This window comes from Perognathus longimembris, chromosome 24 (genome assembly GCF_023159225.1).
Source record: "Perognathus longimembris pacificus isolate PPM17 chromosome 24, ASM2315922v1, whole genome shotgun sequence".
Classification (NCBI taxonomy): Eukaryota; Metazoa; Chordata; class Mammalia; order Rodentia; family Heteromyidae; genus Perognathus; species Perognathus longimembris.
The window spans coordinates 3979708-4005493 of NC_063184.1; the positions used below are offsets into that span (position 1 = coordinate 3979708).

The 25786-nt window shown below is 39.3% G+C and overlaps 1 pseudogene; it reads right to left on the minus strand.

Moving 5' to 3' along the window:
- Positions 1-16617: 16617 nt before the first annotated feature.
- LOC125341325 lies at positions 16618-17625 on the minus strand (annotated as a pseudogene).
- Between the last annotated feature and the right edge of the window lie 8161 nt (positions 17626-25786).

A 25786-nucleotide genomic window follows, 5' to 3' on the forward strand; every position in this document is an offset into this window, starting at 1 on the left:
AGCCAGCCCAGACAGGAAAGTCTGTGAGAACTTATGTCCAATTAACCACCAAAAGGCTGGAAGTGGAGCTAAGGTTCCAGTGGTAGAGTACTATCCTTGAACAAAAATGCTCAGAAAGAGAACCCAGGACCCAAGTTCAAGCCCAGGATGTACACAAATAACACAACAATGAAATTCTAAAAATAAGTGTGACATTTTTCCCCAGATATTTCTGTCACTCATTTAATCATTACTCTATAATGAGGACTACTTTAAGAATGATCGCTTAATACCTTGTCATAATGTTTTTCTTTTTAAAGCTAAAGCATAAAATTATATACCACTGTAACACAGAAATACTAAGAAAAGCAAGAGTTACACAGAAATCATTATTTCTAATCATCATTGCACATGAAACATAAGCAAATAATGCCAGCATGCCGAAAGGAAGAGGAAAAGGAGATGGGAAATCCAATCCTTGTCCTGATGGTGCTAGGATGGAGCCAGCCAAGCACAAAGCTTTTGCCAAGGCAAAAGAACTTTCAAGTGCCATGCCCTTGAGCCAGTGAGGTCACTGGATTCTATGGACATGACCTAGAAAGAATACATATGAATGGCCACCAGCTTCAAGGGGAAAGTGCTCATCTTCACTTCAGATGAGACCTCATGTGTTTTCTGCTGGTTTGAGCATAGCTTGCTTTCTGTAAGAAGTGACAGATTCTCCATCTTTGCCTGGTGAGGCGGAGATCCCTGTCAGGGCTCCAGGCATATGGTGTGGCTCTGCAGCCCTATAGGACCAGCTGGGCCCCAAAGATTTATGACCAATTATCCATGCTCAGAGGCCATAAATCCATTGAACAATGGTTCTTTCTGGGATGTTTATAAGGGAAATAGCTCTATTGTAGGCTTCCATTGTCAATAGGAAAACATATTAGCTTAAAGGATCAAAGTTGATACTTAAAAATTGATTCAACTGGATATGATTGTTTGGGAAAAGGCTTTTTTCTTTAATACTAAATGTATCCACAGACACACACACACACACACACACACACACACACACAATACAGTTGTGTTCGCATATGTATATACTGTCCAACTTTCTTGAATTACCTAAAGTCAACACAGCCCCAGCACTTACATATGACTGTTTCAGTGTTTAAAAATTCTTTCCTACTTTATTTTCATGATGTTCTAGTCTAACTGCAGTATGTTGGGAAAGCATTTCAGGCCTAAACATTGCTGTGTGTCAGTGAATCCTCCACTGATGTCTCTAATTTGTGGCATCATTGGGGAAATGCCTTGCTTTCTGGGTTCTCTTCTGGTTGTAAAAGATGACCCCAGTCACTGGAAATGTTTTGGGTTCTTTTGCACATTAGTTAAACCTACTGCAATTTATACATGTTTCATTTCCGCCTCGCTACAGGAAGAATTTGAGACATCTGTAAAAGGATTTACTAATCGAAGTAACATTCTTATTGATTAGATTTTTCATTTGCAATAGTGTTTCTGAGAAGGGACACTGTGATGACTGTTGGGAAAATGGAGGAGAACGGAAAAAGCATAGGTTGGATTCGATCATCAACAGGCGAAGAACAGCGAGGGGTGCAGATATTCCTGCAGGTTTGGAGGTTGTGTGAGGGGGTGAATTTGGGACCAGGCTTATAAGGGGTCTGAGCAAGGAGGCAGAGGTTATTGAAAGTACCACTAGGACTAGGGAGTTGATGGCTTGTCATTGGGCCCAGAATAGATTGTTTACAGCTGGGCTTAGGTGAATTGCCCTGCCTACCCACCAAAGCAAGTTGGCTCATACCTGGGGTTTTGCCTGAGGCCTGTATGGGTCTGGGAAAACTGGGTGGGGATCAATCCTTCAGTTACCTTCAAGTTTGTGGCTCAGAAAGTGATGTCCATAAAACAACTGAGTTGATCTTGAAGCCAACTTCTTTAAAAGTCTAGGAAGAAAATGAAATCAGGGGATGGAATCATTGCTCAGGTGGTAGAGTGCCAGGAAGTGAGAAAAAAAAGTCAGATGCCAAGTTTGAGTCCCAATTTTGGATGAGAGAGAGAGAGAGAGAGAGAGAGAGAGAGAGAGAGAGAGAGCATTTACCAAACAAATGCAAGGGATGGGACTTTATAATACAGGACTTCCAATGTAAAATATAACAATAGCTCCACTAAAGCCAGGAGCTGGTGGCTCATGTGTATAATCCTCATCACTTGGGAGGATGAGATCTGCTGCTGATGGTTTGAAGCCAGCTTAGGCAGAAAGCCCAACAGACTCTTATCTCCAATTAAAGACCAAAAGGGTTGAAGTAGAGCTGTGGTTTAAGTGGTAGAGTGTTACCCTTGAGCACAAAAGCTTAGGGACAGTCCACAGACCCTGAGAAAGTCCCAGGATTGATACCAAAAGAAAAACAAACACAAAACAATAACAACAACAGAAATAATCACATAAATGGACTGGAATTTTAATTCAGTGGTAGAACATCGGCCTAGCAAGTGCAACATCCTGGTTTCAAACTCTACTACCACCAAAGAAGAAGAAAAATAAACCTTCCTATAGAAATCTGTATTATGATTAAATAAGTTTAGTGAGCTAATAGTAAAGTTTGCTTCTATAGTAAACTTATAATGTACCAGTATTTATGCAAAAGAGAACTAAAGAAAAGCATTGTGAATGTTAATTAAGGCCTGTAAAATACTTTGAACTTTTCATGCTGTGAAATTATTCTTTAAATGTAGAGTAGTGTTCATGTTTAGATTTGCAGGGTATTACAGTTCTATGATGTATGCTGGCAGAGCCCAACTTTGGAAAGCTTTAGAGCTTCAGTTGCTGATTACTCCATTAATGCCACAGAAAAATCAATGAAATAAATAAAAAAAAATAGGACCTTAGGGTATAGTAATGTAAATTGATGCCTAAAATTATAATGACCCAGTATGTACCATTTTCAGCCACTAAAACATAATTAGGAAAGAGGAAAATGATATTTGCAACTCATATCCATGTACATTCCTTCAGTAAAATCAGACATAATGAGCTCCCTATAGTCATTAAAAAATATGAGTGGTGATTTAATTGTTTGGGGTTTCTCAACCTGATGGGTATCCCAGAACTGCAGTTCAGACAAAGCCTATTTATCATGAACTGTAACACGTGAACTTATAAAACTAGGCAGAAAGATGACATAAATCACAAGGCAGTAAATTATCACTGGACCTCTGGAACATTTAGAATTCCCACTTCTTCAATGAAGCAAAATGGACTCCAGGACAATGGAAGAAGGGAACATGTAATGGTATTGAATAGAGATGGCCGGCTGATGGATTGTGGAAGGAAAATATTCATTAGACTCATGGGTTTTCCAGTTTTCTATTTCTGTAATTAATAAACTGAACTTTTATGTGGTTGAAAAATTTCATAAGAAAAGCCTGCAGGAATCAGCAAATGGACGTAGTCAGTTTGCCTTGATTGAAAGCATGAGCGACATTGATTTTAAACTTAATTGTGACTATTTTTAGATGCGCAGGTTTCCATTAAAAAGAAATGAGAGACTCAAGTGGCATCTGTATGCATTAACAAATAGTGATAATCTGCTATTTTTAAAACTGTATTGGTTCCAAGAGTCACAGATTGTCTCATCCATATTTTCACAATCATATTCCCTCTCTCACCTCACAAACATTTCACTGAACTCCTGGGAAAGTCATCTCTCATTAATATCAAAATCTCTGAAATATTTTCCTCTCTGAGAGTTGTACTAACTCTATTTTGAACATACTGCAACTTGTTGAAAATGGGTACGCAATTCTGGGATTAGGATTCATCTATTGAAATACTCCCGAGTGTGCATGAAGGAGTACGTGTGCATGCATGTGCACATCTGTGCAAATATGTTTGCATACGCACGTGTGTTTGTGTATAGGAAGGATATTCCTTCCCAAACCTTACAACTCAGTGCTCAGGTTCTTCAGTTTCTTCTCACTTATCTTTATTCTCTATGTCTCTGAAAAGTTCCTAAAGTCTAGAATTGAAAAGAGAGAATCTTATATTGGTGCCTAATGTTTTAATGTTTTTTGGGTGTGTTCATCCTGAGCATTGAGGTCGGGTGCCATCCCTGAACTTCTTTTGCTTAAGGCTAGTGCTCTATCACTTGAGCCACAGCGCCACTTCACCTTTTTTGGTAGTTAATTGGAGATGAGAGTCTTACGTATTTTCTTGTTCCAGGATTCGCTTGAAACATGATCCTCAGATCTCAGCCTCCTGAGTACCTAAGCTTACAGGCATGAGCCACCAGGGCTCAGAACTTTATTCCTTTTAATGAATTAAAGGCTATGGTTAGTTTGCCAAGCGTGTGAAGACATGACTTTGCTATTTTTTTCAACAACTTGAACATATCTGAATAAAGTGTGATCATTGATGTTTGATCAATACTGCAAAATCCTAACTTTAATTTTTTCTCTATTCTTCCCTTTAAAGTTCTTAAAAAATGTATCAGTGCTTAGAAAGGAGAAAAGGAAGCTCATTTTTTTTCTTCTTGTAAATTTTATACCTAGACTGGATAAAATGGTTGGAAAAAAAGTATTTTTGAATACTTTATAGAACAACATTCATTTCATTTACTTAATAAAATCTATAGAAGGTTGACATTTAATTGAATACTATTAGTACATTAGCTGGAAATTATGTCCTATAATTGGCAGATGGTTATAAACCAAGGATTTATTTTTAAATTGTCCATTTGTTTTTAAAATTGCCAATATTAAGAGTTGCATAAGTACCACAGATTTTGCTAATGTACTTAATACTGCACTGAAGGGTATATTGCTCTAAGCCATCTGGAACATTGTTAATGTCCCAAAGCATGCACATTGATACCCCTTTTAAAATTCACCATTGCCAGTTGTACAGTTTCTAAATCAGACATTTAAATGTTCACATTGGAGATAAAAAGCAAGAGACAGTGGTATCATTCTAAGCACATGAGCCTGAAATACAACAGAATTTCTCATTCTACTTATGGCATAGTGTCTTGGGGTATAAGTTTCACCAAGAGTATAATAATCACATCTGTAATCCTAGCTACTCAGGAGGCTGAGATCTGAAAACTGGCTTTCAAAATCATCTCAGACAGAAGTCCACAAAATTCTTCTCTCCAATTAACCACCAAAAACCCAGAAGCAGAGCTTAGCTCAACCAGTAGAGTATAGAAAGCTCAGGGACAGAGTCCAGACCTTGTGTTCAAGCCTGAGGCCTGGCACACACACTTGATAGGAATTCAAGTCTACTTAGATAAAAAATATTGAATAGATGTCATAGAGAAAGTGATTTCTTAGTGCTAAAATCTTAGTTCATGTAGATCTTAAAAGCAATAAGAATGCTGTTACGGTATCCAAAGATCATATTTGCAAAGTAGGGGCTGGGAATGTGGCTTAGCGGTAGAGTGCTTGCGAAAAAGCCCAAAGTCATGCTGTGGCTTTATTGGTGGAGTGCTGGTCTTGAGCAAAAAGAAGCCAGGGACAGTGCCCAGGCCCTGAGTTCAAGCCCCAGGACTGGCAAAAAAAATTGCAAAGTATTCATATAAATTATATTTATACGTATGTATTTAACTATTAAATTAAATATATATGACCATTAAATTATACATGACTTAAGAGCTTTTTGTGGATATTATCTTGCAATTATACCCTCTAGCTTCGAGAAACACTGTCCCTATTACTCATTGCCATACAACAATCTTGCATCACAGCTGACTAAACCCGGTATCAGAAACAAGAGCAGTAGACTCCTTCTAGAACAATAATAGTAGTTACAGTGGGAGAAAATGATAAACTTTCATCTCGCTGGATTTTGACTTTTCCTTTCTAAGGAATTACACTATTTGAGTACTTCCTTGAATCTATCGTATTTCAGTTATTACATCTGTATACACTTACATACCACCCAATGTATTCACTTATGTTTATAAGCTAAATCTAGCTTTCACTTTTGAGGGAAAACATACATCCTTTGTCTCTCTGTTTCTCTTTTGAAAACTTGGAAATATATTTATCTCTACTCAAAAAGTGAATAAATTTTAAAACTTTTTCTGACTCTAAGTATTTGGTACAAAGAAGTTCATGTAGTTTAGAAAAAGAATGCTACTACTGAATAATAGTATTGGGAATTACTAAAGGCATTTTGATGTTTAAATGGTACAGCCTAAATGTCTAAATGTTTGTTATCAAGTAAAGAATATATAAAATAATACTATAAAAGACATCTTTACAATGGGAAGACAGCTGGGTTTACTGGATACTTTGGTCTTCTTCAATCTGAAACATTCAGATCTGCATAAATAAGGTGGAGAGGCAGAATGAGATGAGGCAGGAAAACAAAAGAAAACAGAGAAACAGAGGAGAAAGAGAAGGTGAAAGAAATAGAGTGGTTATTGATAGAGAGGAAAGAAGTGGAAAGGAGAAAGAAGAGTGAGAAAAAAGATGAGAGTGAAGAGAAAAGGAGAACAAGGTTGTGAGAGAGAAGGGAGAAAGAGGGAAACGAGAAAGAGGAGGGAGAAGAGAATGAGAGAAAGGAGAGAGAGGAGAAAGAGGAGGAAGAGAGATTGAGAGAGATACAGAGAGAGACAGAGACAGAGACAGAGAGACAGAGCGAGGGGAGTCTGAGAAGCCTGGTAAAATCTTTGATTCCATGGAAGCAAGAAGGAAAAAAGGAAGAAACTGTCCTGGTCCAAATGAGAATTCTTATGCCACTTATGCCATGGACTTAGACTTAGACCATAGAAATACATGGAAGCTTCCTTGGAAGGCTGTGGCTGATCAGAAGGTCTTCCTGATAACCATTTTCACTTCTGAAATGTGGGCTATCAATCTCCTCCCCTTTGCAGTCAGAATTGCAATTTTACTCCTTGAATATCTAGGGAAGACAGGTTCAATGCATTTGCCTAAGTGTGAGCATTGTGAGTAGAAGGGACAAAGTGTTTCTGTTCTTATTTTTTACCAACACATTTCCAATTAATCAGCAAAAAGCTGGAAGTGGAAGTGTGGCTCCTGTGATAGAGCACCAAAACAGCCAAAAAACAGCTTCCAGGCCTTGAGTTCAAGTCCCAGGACTGGCACAAAAAAATGTTATTTTAATTTTAAAAAATCACCACATTATTTTAAAGATCATACATGCAATATGAAAATGCTATGAATATTATTAGAAACAATTTTCTAAACATACTAAAACATCCGGACTTCAGTATGTTATGTATAATACCACATTATATATAGTATATAATAATTTATATTATGTATATAATATATATCATGCATATAATTTATTAATATATTATTAAATAACATATGTATAATGTGTTATTATACATATATATGTTATATTATATATTACATATATATTATATACTGTATATATAGAGAGAGCACTTACCCAATTCAATATATTGAAGTTTCTTTAACAAATTAGCTTTTAAAAAAATATGTATTTTTCTTAGTTTCCAGAAAAGAATAAAAAAAAAACCAACTACTAAAACAGAAACTTTTTCCCAGGAAAAGTCTGCAAAAGAAGGATTATAGGAGCTAGAGAGCTGAGAGTATTTTTAATTTCATTTCACCATTGACAGATGGAAGAGAATTAAGATATTTACGAGCCATCTGTTGTTGAAAAACCTTCACTTGCATTTTGTTGACATTTGTTTCAGGATAAGTCACTTCAATTTTCTACCTATTTTTAGGAAAGTTATTTCATAAAATTCTACATAAGTGAGATGACTCTATTAAATGTTAAGAAAAATGTATGAATTTTACCTGTAGTGATTTTAGAAAGGAAAAGCATTCTGACAGAGTTTTATCATAGTTTTTAAAATTTACAGTCATAAGATTTTGTATGTTTTCCACACTGAATTCATAACTATGCATTTCCAAAGTGATTATAGAATACAATTAATTACATGAACTAAAACAATGAAATAACTCCTTCCAAGTGTCAATATTTAGTTTCCTATTTCAACAGGTGAACAGCTGAGGGCTGGTGTTTCAGGTCTTTAATTCTAGTTACTAAGGAGGCTCAGAGCTGAAAATGGAGGTTTGAAGCCAGCCCAGAAAGGAGTTCATAAAACCCTTATCAACTAAACAACAAAATATTAGAAATGGAGCTGTGTCTCAGTGGTATGGTGTCAGCCTTGAGAAAAATGATTAAGAGGGAGAATGAAGCCCTGAGTTCCCAGTACTGGCACTGGTACATACACACACACACACACACACACACACACACACACACACACATTAAAACCAACCCCCTCCCCCCCAAAACTGACCTTTTAAGCTTTTATTCAAGGCTTAACATTTTGTATCATAGAATATTGGTTTCTCCACAGGTCATGGATATTTCTACTATGTTGGTGGATTGGCTGTGTTTTTCAGTTGGATGGAAGGTCAAAGGTGCCTTTGAAATCCCTAATAAGTACTGTCAAACACACTGCTCAAGTGCTGATGTGTGGCCCTGAAGTTAGTCTTCTGATTTCTGATTTATGTCAATAGCATACTGACTCTGAGGTTTGTCTTTATTTGCTTATTTAGACCCTGTTCTTTCATAGATTCTGAAACTCTTGATGTAAGAAAATGTAGCTGCATTGAGATGTATTGGAATTCTTTCCATCAGAACCCTCAGACAGGTAGCACTCTGAATCGATAAATTCATGAACTGGGGTTCTTATTCAATGAATCCATTTTTTGTAAAAATTTAAATACTTGATATGTGATTAAATAATTGTTTATTACCTCAGGGTATTGAAAATACTAAAGTCCCTATCCTCCAGAACATGATGAGTATCTTCACATGTATAGATTGTTTGCTAGTTTAAGAAAAGCCACTCTATTTTAATTGGTAAAAACTAGTCCTGCGGCACAGGTGAACATAATAACATTTTGTACCTCCTCCTTGAGAATTTATTAAAACACTTCTGCCAATCACATTTTTACCATCCTGCTCTCATTTTAGTATCATAATATTCAGTCTTTGGTGTCATGGTTGTCTTTAATACAATTCTCTGGTGCAAATTTCTCACACATCTTTTCTACATTGAAGCTGAAATGCTTTCTCTTAGGTCTGTTCATATTTTGTCCCAGCATCAACTCTGAATAATGCATAAGACAGGTTATTAAAATATTTTCTGAATTAATTTGCAGTGGTTTTTGTTCTGAGTCTGGGCGTGTGTGTGCACATGTGTGCACACATATATGTGAGTACATACATGTGCATGTTTGTTCATGTGTTCTGGTCACTCTGGGGCTTGAACTCAGGGCAGGAGTGCTGTCACTGAGCTTTTTTGAGCAAAGCTAGCACTCTTCCATTTAAGCTGCAGTTCCACCTGTGGCTTTTTTATTTTTATTTTTTAGTGGTTAATTGGAAGTCAGAAGCTTATGAACTTTCCTGCCTGGGCTGGCTTTGAACCGTGATCTTCAGATCTCAGCCTCCTGAGTAGCTAGGATCATAAATATGAGAACTGGTGCCTGGCTATATTACAGTTTTGAAGGTGTTTATTGAAACAAATTTTACATCAGAATTGAAAGTGTGTGGGGGTTGGTGTGGGAGCATAAACACGACTTCATCTGTGAGGGATTGGCATACGTGGTTGTAGCTCTGGCCAGCAACTCATTGCCAATTTAAAAAAAAATAACTGGTCAGCAACAATCAAATTGAAATTCTTGGTATTATTTCCAGGGTAAAGCTAGGGTGAATTAAAGCTCTGAATTCTACTAAAACAAGAATAACTAAAACATGTAAATTATATTTCTTTTCTTCCTGTCAACTAAATAGGCATGGTTTTGTATGCACAGTTTAATCTGTAAAGCAGATGTATTTTTTTTCCTAAAGATACAAAATAAAGCCAACTGGCTTGCCTAGTACTTTTTCCGCCTGTCGTTATTGGAAGTGGCGGGTTGGAAAACCTCAGAATTATAATTTCAGGACATGGCAGTAGATTCAAAGAATGAAATTTTCATCCATTATAGGAAATTTTTTTTAAATGAAAGAAGAAAGAAAAAAAGAGAGATTTAAGGGAAAATTACTGGCATTAAAAGAAATAATGTCAACCAGAAGTTGAATTCTGAAATAAGTTATGGTCATACCAAGAAACAAGTATTATTCTAAGTCCCCAGAGAGCATTTCTATGTGCATTGTTCAAAAAACAAAAAGGTAGGAAAAAGACCTGCACACCTGTGGCTCACGTCTGTAATCCTAGCTACTCAGGAGGCTGAGATCTGGAGATGATGGTTTGAAGCCAGCACCAGCAGGAAAGTCCACAAAACTCTATCTGCAATTAACCAACAAAAAGCTGCAAGTGAAGCAGCTACTCATGCACTACTCTTGAGCAAAAAAGTTCCAGGACAGCACCCAGGCCCTGAGTTCAAGCCCCAGAATTCACACACACACACACACACACACACACACACACACACACACACACACACACCACATTACAGAATACCACATATTTTGGAGGAAATGGCCAGGAATCTGTGGACATTTCTGCATGGGTCTTTGTGTTAATTTTTTTATGTGTGGCTTTAAAATTTTTAATTTTTACCTCATAGCTGCTCAGTAACTATTTTGGTGCACATTTTAGGACAGGGGCATTGTGTGTCCACCTTGTGGTCAGAATTACCTTCTCAGGACAAGTGAGCATGATATAGCTGTATGATGAAGTAAAATGACATTCAATTTAGTGGAACTTTGGATTGAGGCTTTAAATTTTTTTTTTAATATCCAGTGTACCTGTGTGAAAATGGAGCCAGGTAACTTGAGGAGCTAGGTGGGGTAGGAGAGAAGGTGGAGAGCCAGCAAAGGGGAGAGACATTGTACTTCTGAACTGACATGTTACATTGAAACCTCTTTGTGCAACTACTTAAAGAAAATTTAAAAGTGAAATGTATCTGTGTGTAGCACTTTATTTTAGACCTGGAGTGGACTGAGCATACAGCTATTGGCATCTATAAGCATTAATAATGAACAGTGAGGCCTTGCACAGTCGCCTGTCTGGTGAGGCAGAGTGTTTGCAGAGCCCGGTCTCTTCTGGGTGACCGGAGGAAGTTCCAAACTTTATATTCAAGATTGCTTTTACTTCTAAAGCCCAAGCTGGCTGAATAATCCCAACATTGCACTTAACACAGACCAGTGTTTTACATTTTTTTAGGGGCTCTGGGATTGGAACTTGGAAAGCCAGCTTTCTCAGGTCCACTTGAAGGTTATTCCTTGGCCTGAGATGCAATCACAAAGTGTAAGCAAGCAGAAATGGGAGATAAAGACAAGAGGAAACCTTGCAAGGGTTAAAAACTACAAATGGTCATTTTGTATTTATTGTTATAGAAAACCCATTAACGTGTGTGTGCTTGCGCGTGTGCATGTGCGTGCGAGGGAATACCAGGGCTTGATCTCAGCAGGTGCGTGCTGTCCCTGAGCTTTTTCTCTCACAGCTGTTACTCTGCTACTTGAGCCACACCCCAACATCCGTTTTGGTGGCTAATAGGAAGTAAAAGTGTCCCGACGTTCCTCCCCAGCCTCAGAGCTCGCCCTCTGGAGGAGGCAGCATGACAGGCTAGCATTTACACTTGAGTTTTGTTTCAAATTCTTACCCCACCTAGAAATACATTCATTACCTAATGCAAGGCTAACCATCTTTATGTCTGGAAAATTCTTCCAGGGTCCAATTCCCTCTATAAACTAGGGGAACCTGTTGAACCACTCCCAGGTTCTGATTAAGCACAAAAGAAAATGGAGCGTCCGATGATCTCTGTGAAAACCCAAATTAAGAAAGAAGCCAGGATGACGGGCAAGGCCGAGCGTTTCAGCTCACTGTAATCCCAGTGACTGGCAGGAGGCGTGGCGGATTGCCAGGCAGCAGGCATACCGCTGTCTCCCTGTTACAATGTGAAGTGTGAGTGGCCTCGCTTGTGTTCCCCTGCCCGGGGGATGGGGGAGGGGGATGGGGGGCGGGCTGCGAGGGGGGTTTTCTCACTCCCAGTGTAGGTCCCCAGCTGAAATCCGCCTGCAGGCAGAGCGGCTGCCCGTGGCTGCGGGTCTGGACGAGGATCCTGGGCCCGCGCTCCAAGATGCCTGTCCACCTGTGGGCCCAATGTCTCGGGATGAAGTCCGCCCCCCCCCCCCCGCCACCCCGCTCTCGGGGAGGGAGCCGCTCGTGGCACAGCCTCCCGCACTTGGCACGGCCTCCTGTGCATGGCACGGACTTCCATGTGTGGCACTGCCTCCTGTGCTTGGCACGGACTCACATGCGTGGCACGGCCTCCTGTGCGTGGTACGGCCTCACGTAGCACGGCCTCCTGCACCTGGCACAGCTCACTCGCGTGGCATGGACTCCCGCGCATGGCAAGGCCTCCCGCGCGTGGCACAGCCTCCTGCGCATGGCACGGCCTCCTGTGCGTGGTACGGCCTCCTGCGCGTGGCATGGCCTCCTGTGCGTGGTATGGCCTCCTGTGCGTGGCACGGCCTCCTGTGCACAGTTACGCACATGCCTCCACCAGGCTACCTGCGCGCCCTGTGGACCTCTGACCGCAGAGTGGCTGGTGGGGCACGTAAGGGACCCGTGGCAGCCTGAACCCCGCATCGCATGCTTCATCGTGGCCTTTGACGCGGCCATCTGCCGTTTAGTCCCTTCAGAATGAGAGTGGGATGCGAGGAGATGCGGAGAAGCCAGCAGCAGGTGCAGAGAAGCCAGCTGCAGGTGCCCAGAAGCCAGCTGCTGGTGCCCAGAAGCCAGCTGCGGGTGCGTATCTTGAAGGAGCTGCCGGACCAAGCGGCTCCGGAAGGCCACGTGGGTGTGCGCCTGTCCACGTGTGTGTGTGCCGGTCCACGTGGGGGTGCGCCTGTCCACGTGAGTGTGCCGGTCCATGTGGGTATGTGCCGGTGCCAGGGCCGGGACTCACGGCAGGCGGTGCTCTGCCGCTGGAGACACACCTGCACTGGCAGCGTTTGGCTGGTTAAGTGGAAATGAGAGTCAGCCTCCTTGAGTGTTCCGCCGGGGCCTGCGTCCACTCCTGCCCCTCAGATCTTAGCCTCAGAGTAGCTAGGATTACAGGAGCCCCTGTCTCCCAGCTAATTCCTCGCAGAGCCCCAGGCTTCAAGGATGCCATCGCTCCTGGTTTACTTTCTTTTTTTCTTTTTTCTTTTTCATATTTATTGTCAAAGTGATGTACAGCGAGGTTACAGTTTCATACATTAGGCCTTGGGTACATTTCTTGTCCTGTTTGTTACCTCCTCCCTCATTCCCCCCTCCCCCTCCCCCTTTCCCTCTCCTCCCATGAGTTGTTCAGTTGGTTTATACCAAATGGTTTTGCAAGTATTGCTTGTGGAGTCGTTTGTCTTTTTATCCTTTGTCTCTCGATTTTGATATTCCCTTTCCCTTTCCTAGTTCTAATACCCGTATATACAGTTTCCAATGTACTCAGAAGGAGTAGGAGAAACACTTGGGCTCCTTGGCACAGGACAGAACTTCCTTAACAAAGACCCAGAAATGCTACAAATCAAAGAAAGGATGGACAAATGGGACTGCATCAAACTGCAGAACTTCTGTAGGGCAAAGGACATAGCTCGCAAGATAAACAGAAAGCCCACAGATTGGGAAAAGATCTTCACCAGCCATACAATGGACAAAGGCCTCATATCTAAAATATAGGCAGAACTAAAAAAATTACATTCCTCCAAAACAAAACCTCAAAGAACCAACAGCCCCCTCAACAAGTGGGCTAAAGACTTACAAAGAGACTTCTCTGAAGAGGAAATGAGAATGTACAAGAGACACATGAAGTGCTCTACATCACTGGCCATAAAAGAAATGCAAATCAAAACAACATTGATATTCCACCTCACCCCAGTAAGAATGTCCTTTATCAAGAAAACTAACAATAATAAATTTTGGAGGGGATGTGGCCAAAAGGGAACCGTACTTCCTTGTTGGTGGGAATGTAAACTTGTTCAGCCACTCTGGAAAACGGTATGGAGATTCCTCAGAAGGCTAAACATAGAGCTACCCCATGACCCAGAAGCCCCACTTTTGGGCATTTACCCAAAAGACCACAAACATAATCACACTAAAGCCACCAGCACAACAATGTTCATCGCAGCACAAGTTGTCATAGCTAGAATGGAACCCACCCAGATGCCCCTCAGTAGATGAATGGATCAGGAAAATATGGTACATATACACAATGGAATTTTATGCCTCTATCAGAAAGAATGACATTGCCCCATTTGTAAGGAAATGGAAGGACTTGGAAAAAATTATACTAAGTGAAGTGAGCCAGACCCAAAGAAACATGGACTCTATGGTCTCCCTCATAGGGAATAATTAGCACAGGTTTAGGCTAGTCACAGCAGAGGATCACAAGAGCCTAATCGCTATGCCCTTATGAATGCATAAGATGATGCTAAGTGAAATGAACTCCATGTTATGGAAACGACTGTTAGATCACTGTTGTAATTACTTTCAACATGCCATGTGAAACTGTAACTTCTATTGTTGATTCTCCTCCTTTATCCCCTTCTGTGGTTGTACCCTCTGGGAAGCCTCATTATGCTACACTATAGAAACAAAATCTATTAATAGCTCTAACCAATAAATTGTATCAATACTTTGATGAAATATTTTTTGTGTACCATTTACTATATTCACAGTTAGTTATATTTACATGACAAAGAACAAAAATATATATGAAATAATTACATATAGTACCTAAAATAAAATGATAATGTATAATGTTTTATATAATATTATCTAAGAATATAATTTGAATACCTACAAAAGTCACATGTAATATTTAATCACATTTTCAGGCTTTTCAGTATAGCAAGTAATGTTTTTAACAGCTATAACTAGATAAGCAAAATAATGTGAAACTTTTTCTATTATTTTGGATTAAGGAAAACACCTAGAAATGTAATGTAATGTGTGTGTGTGTACTGAGTGCCAGCACAAGGCTGGTACTCTATCACTTGAAACATCGTTTGACTTCTAGGTTTTTTGGTTGTTTTTTGCAGATAATACAGGCTGGTGTTCAATCTCCATTCTCAGATCTTAGCCACCTGAGGCTAGGCTTATAGAAAAAAGTCAACAAGCCTGGTTTAGAAATATAATTTCAAACAAGTAAATTAGCATTGTATGATGATTTTTAATAAAGTTACATTACCATTAACAATGTAAAAGTTATTAGTAGTTTATATACCCATTGTCACCAAGCCTAATTTTATTTTAAATTATTCCCAAATTATAAATGAATAATCTTAAATATGATTGTACCATGAATATTAGCACTTCTTTTCAATTTGATAATGTTAGTCCTGTGTGAGAGATCATGTAAATATGTGTATTGTATGATGATATATAGCAGGTACTCTCCTCTGAGGCAACATTTATTCTTTGATCTCATGGTCTATTGTAAACTCTTGGTCATGTTTATTGCTTTTGTTTGTTAGTTTGTTTTTCTATTGGTTCAGTATTTTTCTAATCCTACTTCCTAGATATTTTCTTTGGTTTTAACAGAAGTTTGACTGTAATATGCCAGGCATAGATTAATGTCTCCGGGGGATGTATTCCACTACATAAATCTGTAGACATATCTCTCATGCAATTTGGGAAGTTATCAGCCATTAATGCTTCAAGTACTTTTTATACTTTTCCTTCTTTCTCCTCTCACTGAGGAATTCTGATCAAACAAATGTTTCCTCAAAGATGTTGTTCCTCAAATCCTGAAGGTTTTGTTTTGTTTTAAACTGTATTTGTTTAATTTGTCTTTTATTTTCTGGTTTGGGGGATTGAACCCAGGACTCTGCACTTGCTAAACAAGCATTTTGCCAGTCTGAACTGAAGTTCTTTTTAAAAAATTTTGTATGATGTCATTTATTAAACTGAAAAGAAAAAGATGGTACATTCTGGTTTCTACTGAAGTAATTTAATAATGTGATTTGTCACTACTTGAAAAGCCCACCAACACTGGAGGGCATTGAAGTGTCTGCAGCTCCTAGCCCTCCTCTTCTTCCTAACAGAAAGTATTGGAATTTCAGAAGTGGACACCATGCAGTTCCTATGTCAAACTCAGCCCCAAAACAATGGGAGAGAGCATCTAAGGTAGAAGTTCTGTTCTCCAAACTCAAGTATTTCGCTCCACTAACTTGATGATTCATCCCAGGCTTCTCCTCCCCGCCCAGCAAGGTTCACCAGAGACAAGGGAGGCCAGCAGCACCCTCAGGGCGAGCACTCAGTGCTAACGGTCCCAAAAACTTCTACATCCAAACACACGCCTATAAACCACTTGTACAGATAAATTAGTGTTAAGAATTAAAAATGCACAGTAACATTCACAAATACCTTTTCTGTGTTCTGAAAAAAAACGTTTTCAAGCCTGGAACCCTGAATTCCTGGGCTATACACTGAAACATGTCAAAATACATGTATGTTAGGGAGAGCTCCAGAACTGACCATCTCATCAAAGCAGAACCAAGCGTATGGTGCTTTCTCTAGTGCTTAATCCACTAATTAGGTTAAAAAGGAGACCAATGGTTTCTGAAGTCAGGCATTTACTAAATAGTGGTGATTTCTACTAGCTAGAGCAGCCCTCACAAACCATCGGCTAAATCAGGACAGTATTTCTCAGCTCATTGTCCTTTAGGAGTTTGAAACATTTCATTTTCCTTATAGACTTCAACATATGTGGCCCAAACAAGGCTGTCTCTGAGGTAGCCTCTGACTCAGACTTTGCGATTCCTTTTTCAGGTTCACCTGGGCTATTGTTTCGATACCAATAAGCAAATTTCTTTTTCAGAGCCTCTGCTATAAGGGCGGCAGGATCCATAGCATCCACTGGCTTGGGCTTTACATCTTTCTCTGACCTCTTGACTGACCGAAGTTTCACATTGTTCATATCTTTAAGGATTTCTAGCATATTTGGCTTGTCAGGTTTCTTTGGGTTGCTAGCCAAAGTCTTTCCAGCATTGGCTTTCTGCTCTCTCCGCGATTTAATCAGGTCAATAGCAGACATACTTTGGTGGAGTCCTGGGAAAGGGGGAGGGGGAGGTGGGGGAGGGGGAAGGGAGGGGGAGGGGCTGTAGTAACAGATGAATTCTATCACCTGCAATGAGATTTTGTTGCTCTTGCAGGGTCATAATTTTGGCAATCTGAGCTCGGAGAGCTGCGAGCCTGTCTTCTAGCGCGAAGATCCTCTGCAGTGCTTTCTCATTGGCCAGAGCTGCACTCTTCGGTGGAGGATCTTCTGGAGACAAGTTTGGTAAGGAAATCTGCCTGCTTGGGGACTTCTCAAGGGAAGGATCCTGATGGGGTGGTTCTGACATGACTTCAGTCCTTAGTCTTGCTGAGCACTCTCCTTCTGTGGCCACCCATCCCATGCCAGCAAACGACACCACTGCATCCTTGCCTGGGCGTCGGGGACTCCATTCTGCCTCATGGCTGGTAAGCTGAAACTGAACTCTTGCACACTGAATCAGAGATAAGTTAGTGCCAATTTTCCTTACAATGCTTCGAGATGAACCAACCATATGGCTTTCCAGACCAAAGTACCGATTGCATGCTTATTCCAACGTTGCAAAACCGTCCTCATCAGGTCCTGAATCCAGCTAAGCATTTAGATGGTAAGGTCTTCCCAAATGTGCATCTTAGGTACTTCAGGTATGCGAGGCAGCACATGGTCCACAGAGCACACATAGCACCCGCAGGGCAGCCTGCACCTCCGTCAACCTGAACTGAAGTTCTTCATTTTTGTTTTTAAGTGTTGATTTCTCTTTGTGATTCAGATTGATTAATTTCACTCATTTTGTTTTCAATTTTTCTCATTATTTCTTCTTTTCTATTATGCACTTGAGCTCATCAATTGAGATGTTGCAGCATGATTACTGTATTTTTCAGGATCAAAAATTCCATTTCGTTTGATTTTATATCTATCTAGACTTTCTTTGTTGAAAAATCCCCTTTTTAAGTTGCCTTAGTTGTGTACATAAAACACTTGCTGAGACAATCTCATAAAAACTACTATAATTTTTTTTGTTAATTCTCATGATTATTCATTCATCCCTTGGTTGACTTGTGATTATATTCTCTTTTAGTGCTTTTGGAAGATTGTTGAATGAGTGAATAAGTAATTTATAAAATAACGAATGATGACTTTTGCTTTGTTGTTGTATTCTCTCTTTGTTTTGGTTGTGGGACTTGAACTGGGGGATCTGGGCACTGTCCTTGAGCTTTTTTTGTTTGTTTGTTTGCCAGTCCTGGGGCTTGGACTCAGGGTCTGAGAACTGTCCTTGGCTTCTTTCTTGCTCAAGGCTAGCACTCTACCACTTGAGCCACAGCCCCATTCCTGGCCTTATCTATATATGTGGTTCTGAGGAATCGAACCCAGGGCTGCAAGCATTCTTACCACTAGGCCATATTCCCAGCCCTGTCCCTGAGCTTTTGTGCTCAAGGTTGGTGTTCTACTACTTGGACCACAGCGCCCCTTCCAGTTTTCTGGTGGTTAGTTGAAGGAAAGAATCTCACAGACTTTACTGCCTGGGCTGTCTTTGAATTACAGATCCTCAGATCTCAGCCTCCTGAGTAAGCTAGGATTCTGTACTCCACCAGCACCCAGTTTATTGTTTCTATATTTTAATTTGCCACATTATCATAAATGGCATGAAACCTTGCAGCTGGAAAAATGAAAGGAAGAAAAAGTGAAAAGGAGAAAAATTTATTATCATTATCTGTACTAGTTTCGAAGATTTAAAGTTGCCTTCTCAGTTGCAGAGTGACAAAGGGCATGTTCTTTCATATGAGGAAGTTAGATTTTATTAAGTATATATTTACATATAATATATATATATATAATATGTACATTATACATATACACAAACCTATTAAGTAAGGTATATACAGGGGGGATTCCAATGGTATAACTCACTTCAACAACTATTTTACCTTTGAACAAAATGTATAACAAGAAGGTTGAACTTGTGTTGTCAAGGGGAGGAGGGTAAATAGACAAAAGGAGGGAGGGAGGCTGGGTGGATGCAGTCATAATATTCAAGGTATGTATGTGAAAATGGAATTAGGGAAGTTGAATGGATGAGTAGGTTTGACAGATGGGGTAAGGGTGAAGAATGGAAGGGGCTACATTAATCAAGATGCATTGTATTCGTACACGGATATGTTAAATTGAAACCTGTCTTTACAACTACTTGAGGATAATACAAAATAAAAATAGACACCAAATGGCCTTCTCTGCACATCTGCTGGTCCAGTTCAGCCTCCTCTACTGAGGACCACAATCAGAGCCTCTCATCACACATTCCTCTTCCCAACATTACCATAGTCAAGATTATGAGGAAACCATATACGAAGAATTTTCCAGAACTTCGCATCTGGTTATCTAATTAAACATAATACATAATTTACAATAAAATATAAGCCCTTGTCAGAATTACAGGATCAAACCCTGAAAGGGCCTACAGGTCCTGCCCAGTATGGCCATACCTCCCTCTCTCATCTCAGAAAGCTCCTTGAGCTGGGGCCACACCAGGGCCCCACTTACCCACACCAGGCTGGCTTCTGTCTCAGTCCCAACTGTTCTCTCATTTCTCTGGAGTTTCTGACCCTCAATTTGTCCTGAACTCCTGCCTTCATTAGCACAGATATGACCATCTAATGAGGACTTGGTCCTAGTTAAATATTTTAAGCGTTTAGACTTATACCCAAAGATCTTCTGACTTTCCTCATGAAACTTTCCTTTAAAAATATACCCACAATACTTGTAAAATATAATGATTGTGATATTTTATATACTTATATAAGTTATGAAATACTGATGAACTATAAAATATCATAAAAATATTACATTATTAAGTTCATGGAGATACATTCTGCATTTTGCCTTAACATAAATTCTTGTTCACTGCTCTAGCCTAGCATTGGTATGTTATTTTGTACATTTCAAGCATGACAAATACCTATTGAATAACTTAGTCAATGAACAAATTTTCCTAAATCCTAGTGGAAGCTGCTTCATTGATGGATAGTTTTAATAAAGTCCCCTACATACAATTTCCTTAGTCTAAATACAAAGGAAATGAAAATTAAATTTTAAATATTGTAGCTTTATGTCATGTTCTGTCACCTTGCTTCCTCCCAAGTTCTTTTGTTGAGAACTTAATCTCTAACGTGGCTATACTCAAAAGTGACGCCTTTAGAGTTGGACAGAAGATAAAGAGGAAGCCCTTTCTAAAGAGGTCCCTGCAGGCCCGGGGCCCTCACACCTGGAATCCTAGCCATTCAGGAGGCTGAGGTCTGAGGAACCTGGTATGAGACTTTATCTCCAGTTAACCGGCACAAAGCCAGAAGTGGAGCTGTGATAGAGGGACAGCCTTGAGCAAAAAGGACACAGGAGAGCATTAGTTTAGGCCCCAGTGACAGAGGCCATGTCTTCCTAACAGTCAGAGGAGAGTGGAAGAATGAATTTCCATGGCATAATGAGTCAAATTTCACCCTACACTGTCTGACAATTTGATCATGCATATTGTGAGAAATACACTGACCATCTAACCTAAAAACTTGTCTAGGGGCAGAAGTACAGCGAGACTCCCATGGGGGCCTTGTGAGAGCAGGTACCTACCTGACGGTGGTCCCCCCGCCCCCATCCCCAGAAAAGGATGTTACAACAGCACCCAGAGAACACAGGCCTCAGCTCCTCGTGCGTCTGATTGCTATGGGCTTTACATTCTTTCTCTCCTGTATAACTCTAATACATGCAACTCTTCAAGCAGTTTAATTTTAGAAGCAGGCTTTGGGCTATCTCCAGTCCCTTTTGATCTTCTGTAGAGGGAAGGCTATATGCTTTAGGAAAACAGAATTTTTAGCTATTTTCTCATTGTATGTGGTCATTTCTTCCTCTTCTTAATCACCCCTTCTAGTCCATCCTTTTAAATCTATGACCTTACTGGTGGATGAATTTTGACATACCTGCAAGTCGCTAGGCAAGCAAGTTACTCATAATTTCTCACATGGGGTCAAATGCCTTGTCTTGAAAATGGTCACCACACACAGACATACCTTCCACACACATATATTATTATAACATATATATAATATATAGTTGTTATATTATATTATATATAATAACTATATCACATAGAAAACATAGTGTCATATTATACAGGATATGTATGGTATATTTCGTATATATTATATATTATAAATAACTGTATAATGTATGACACATGGTAATATGTAAAATACATATAACACAATACACATATTAACAGTGGGGTTACAGATATATATGTCACATATGTCTATGTTCAATGTAACATATTAATAATATACATTTAACATGTTTAAATTGCAGAACAAAGATAAATCAACATCATGTCACTAATTTGGTTTATATAATAAAATTGTTCAATGCTGTTCCATTAGATCATTAAAGGAAGATGTGATTTTTTTTCAAGCCTATTGCTCATTACATCAGTACTTTGGGGAAATATTACTCCTTTAGAAGAGGTGAGACAGCTTTAGGCCTTTTATTATGTCAAGTTGTATCAAAATGTAGGTCAAGTAGCCAAGAAATCAATGTTTAACTTTGTCAGTCTTTAGGATCAATTTTTATTTCTGGTTCCAGGACTTGAACTAAATGCCTCATACTCTTTCTCAGCTTGCTTCCTTGGTTTGGTTGCTCCCAGCTGGCTATTCAACCAGTTAATTTACATTTTGATTTCTGCTTTTTGCTAGTTACTTGCAGATTCACGAACTCTTCTGCCTGGACTGGCTTCACATGGCGCATGGTCCCCTGGGTCTCATCACCTGAGTAACGAGGATTACAAGGATGAGTACTGGAGCCTGGCTTGATCTTTAAAAACAATAACAAAAACATTAATTTCGGTTCAAGTCCTATAACAGCATGTACGATATATGTTTTAATTCTCATTAGTGCCAAGATTATCCAGTAGGTAAATTGAAGAAATTTGGCTTCAGTCTTTATCTTATACATTGTACTGGCTGGGCCTCTACCATCTGAGCCACATCTCCACTTGTGTCTTCATTGGTTAACTGGAGATAAGAAACTCTTGAATTTGCCTACCTGAACTGTTTTCAAACTGCAATCCTCAGATCTCTGCCTACTGAGTAGCTGGGATTACAAGAATGAGCCACTGGAACCCAGCTTTGTTTTTCTTAATTGGTAACAACATTACAATTAAAAATAAAATAACTTATAGTTCAGACCCTTAAGGAGGAAGTTTACTTTGGCTCAGTTTTGAGATCAGTCCAGGGGTGGTTTGGCTTTGCTCCTTTTGAGCTTTCACAGGGCAGTGGATCATGTTGAGGACAATTCTGGAGCAAGGCACCTACTGCCCATCAGAGAAAAAGGCAGAACCTCCTGCCTCCTCACCTCTGGGAAGGCTCACCCTCAGTGGCCTCACCTTTTTCCTCTGGGCCCTCACCTTTATCCTCTGGGCCCTCCCTTAAAGATCCATTCCCACACAATAGCACTGTCACAGAAGGATGGATGAGGGCTTCCTTCAGCTCCCTCTTCTCCAGGAAAAACCAGTGGTTCTTGAGATCCACTCATGAAAGGCATTTCAAAGTCTGTCACAAAACACATGATGATGAAAGTTTTAGCAGGAATTTCTTGTAGTGTAACAAGATTAAATAAGGAGAAGTAAAAAACAATATTTCTCACTTTTCATGCAGGAAATGGGTGTGGGAACACAAGTTCTGTGCATAAAGAGTGAGTGAATGTTGTACACAGACAATTCCTGAAACCAGTGAAAAACTGCTGATCATGTGATGACCTCATTTTGTGTCTGAGTAAAGATCCAGGATTCAGAGTATTTGACATTCCACAATTCTTTCAAAAGACAGCACCAGTGCCTGTGTATATTTATTTCCTGATATCCTGTTAATTGACTCTTTGGGGTGCTAACAAAACCTTTCCAGAAAAATCTAGGCACTATCACCCCCTGAAAACAAAGGATGGAAAATACTTCTTCCGTTTAATCCACAGTGGATTAAACTCATTCCTTATTCTCCTGAGTATGCCCATCCTAGCTACTCAGGAGGCTGAGATCTAAAATCTGAGCCAACAGGTCTGACAAATCCTCCAAGCTGTATCTCCAGTTACCAGATAATAGCCAGAAATGGAGATGTGGTTCAAGTATTAGAGCACTTAGCCTTGAGGGAAAACAAAAACAAAAACAAAATAGAGGGGAGTGTGAGGCCTTATATTCAAGCCCCAGTACTGGAAAAATAATATGAGTTAATTAATTAATTAAGTGAAAAAGCACAGCAAGTCACATTATAATCAAACTGTTAAACACAATAAGAATAAAAATCTTAAAACAAAAACAGAAGGCAACAACCTTTGTTACTTAGAGGAACAAAGATCTTGAGCAATACACATAAAGTGCTGGCAGAAATAGTCCATGTTATACCACCCATCTGGGAATGTTTCATAGTTTCTATAAACATTAAATATGCACAGACAAGGTAGCTAAACAAAACCCAAGGTATTTCCTCTTTGCACAAGAGAAAAGAATTTGGAATTTGTAAATGAAGATTTATGACAAATTTACTGGAAGGATTCTACAAATTTGCCAATACCAACATTTCCACTCATCAGTGAATTAATTCAAAGATTGTGGTATGCCATGAACTGAAATGCTTCCTGATGATATGGGAGATGGCTTATATACATAATACCATGCTAACATCTCCAAATAACTACATGGAAAAACACTAACTAGGGTATGGGTGACCTAACTAGAAGAGGGATTACCAAGAATCATGTAAATGTTACCCCATTAAAGATGATTTGAGAAACAAGTGCATTGTTTTAAAAAGTATATATTTGAAAAGAACCAGAAAAATACTTTATTGTGAAATACGTCATTAACAGATCTTTTATATAATTGAATCATTAGAGACTTTCCAAGATATCGCTCACAAATTCAAGTAATAGAGTTACCCAAAGCTCTATTCTTCCATAACTGTGATTTTCATGTGATTCTTGGCTATAAGTACTTACAAGTGAAAAAGACAGATCTCCATGTTAGGAAATGACCGTTTTCTCTAGGATCTTTGCAAGAACTGATTGAACCACCTGTGCAAAGTGGAAGATGGTGCAGAGGCCCATATGTGGCAGCTCCGTGTGCGAAGGCAACTCCCACAGCATGAGCAGAGCAGCCCCTAAGGGAGGCATCCTTTGATTGTACAAGATACAAGGAGCACTGCACAACCACAATACCTATAAAACTGCTCGGCAACTGCTTAGAAGGAAAAGTGTCTGCCATTTTTAAATTAAAAATGTCACATAGCACCTCTTTCAAAAATTGCCCAACAGATGCTTTTTATTTACACTTTACCCAAGTACAATATTTTATTCATTGTTAATTAAATGTGTATATGGCCGTAAGTTAACTTGAAATGATGTGTTCTATTTAAACTCCAAGAGCAGGCAAAACCATGGCCCACCACAGCAAATTGGAAATTGCATATGATTTCAAAATCTCTTCTCGAGAGAAAAGAGGAATTGGTGTGCAGAGAGCATTTTATTCACACTTTTAGTGCTATGCAGAACAATTAAAAGTTTCTCATTTTGTTGGCATTATGAAGAACTCTAAAGATTAGTATAAGGTACCTTTGAGAAGTGGTGTGTGCATGTGTGTGCATGTGTGTGTGCATGCATGTGCGTGTGTATGTTTGTGTTGGTACTCTTAGCATTATTTGCTCAAGACTGGTGCTCAAGATAGAAGAATCAGCTCCACTTCTGGCTTTCTGTTTGTTAACTGGAGATAAGAGTCTCATTGGATTTCCTGCTCCCCCTGGCTTTGAACCAGATCTCAGCCTCCTGAATAGCTAGAGTTAAAGATGTGAGCCACCAATGGCCAGGTGAAAAAAGGTTATTTTTATGTGTCATTTGACAATTAACAGTGAAGGTCCTAAAGCGTGAGATAAAATTTCCACACTGTCTAGCACTATGTTATTTAATGCTTAAACACAGAGACTAATTGGGAATTTCATGGTTACAAGTTTCTTTTCTTTATTTTTTACAGATTCATTTCAATTCAACAATTCTACACTTTTGTAAATTTTAAGAATTTCTGAGGACTTAGAGAAGAAAATATGAACAGATATAAAGGGAATGATGATATTTCCCATAGTAAATTTGTGTTGAATTTTCAGCCTTCTAAGCATGATCTACAATGTATTATCCAAAGGAGTGTGCTGTCATTCAAGCAACATTTCTGGAGATTTTTCTGAAGCACCAATACACACAAATGCACATGAGCATATGTACACACATACACACAAATGTATCCATGCATATATGATATACATTATACGTTATATATCTTTTCTCTCTATATAAGTATTCTATAACATGTTATATTGTATACATGTTTTATGGCATATATTATATATGGTTTTTCAGTAGGAAGAAAATGTATGCAGATTATTCACAGATTCATCGTACACAGTTTTGGACATGGATACTCAAACAAAAGTAATGCAGAAGAACAATCAAAAGAAATTTCAAAATCCCATCAAAATCCCACAGCTCAGCTCCTGCAGAGAGACTTCGAGTCATTCCTAGGAGATCACGAGTCATTTTTATACATTTCTGTGCAGGTATGTTTGTGTGTATGCACGGTGTGTATGTGTGTGAGAGTGTGTGTGTATATGTGAGAGAATGTGTGTGTGTATGTGTGAGAGAGAGATCTGTTGATGGTTTCTCCACCATTAATTTTATGAGAATTTGCCCA